Below are 849 nucleotides of genomic sequence, written 5' to 3' on the forward strand. Positions count from 1 at the left end.
CTCTGCCATGCAGTGTCAGCGACAGGTTTGTTAAGGAAGTTAAACTGTGACTTGTCATGTTTCCTTGGCATTTGGCACTTGACAGTGAATTTGCTCATTTATTTCCCATATAAAACATGTATCTGGTTCTTAAAAACTGTGGCCTTCGTTTCCTTCAGGCTGGTCCCACTAGGGAACCCACAAACTCACAGTGATTTTTTGGTAGAGCCTTTCTACCTGAGGGGATCTTGCCCCTTCCAAGAGAACTAAACACATCTCTAAAGCATGGGGCCATTTTCACCTCTTCAACTATTCCAATAGTTAGCAAAGTTGTGTTCCTATAGTTAGCAAAGGATTTATGAGAAATATACCCCATGGTTGGCACCAGACACAATGCAAAAGAAGTGTGCCAAAGAGGCTGTGTCCTTATCATCTAGGGAAACACAGTGAGGAGGAACAGACAGCAGAAGGGAGCGGCTATGCTGACAAGCCACAATCGAAGGGGACAGCATAACGTATGTGATCATGGAGGCCTTCCTGGAGGTGGAGGAGTCCACGTAAGTGTGCCCTGGGTAACCACGAGGTAATATTGACCCATAAGGACTGGCAATTGGAGACCTGGGACAGAAACTAAATTAGTGTAATTTCAGCACAAAGAGTAATGGTTTGTAAATGAAGAGGTGACAGCAAGGTAGCCAGAATCAACGTTTACAATAAATCTGCAGTCACAATGAAACTGTCAATAATAAAGGCCGTATAGTGACTTTAGCTTGCACCTTTTATGATTTCCCAAGATCCAATTCTCTTACCTTTATTGCATTCTTAATAATATTATTTTTTATTCTTGTATATCAAAGCAGAAATTGTCAA

Source organism: Dipodomys spectabilis, unplaced genomic scaffold (assembly GCF_019054845.1).
Source record: "Dipodomys spectabilis isolate Male_0828 unplaced genomic scaffold, ASM1905484v1 ptg000096l, whole genome shotgun sequence".
NCBI lineage: Eukaryota > Metazoa > Chordata > Mammalia > Rodentia > Heteromyidae > Dipodomys > Dipodomys spectabilis.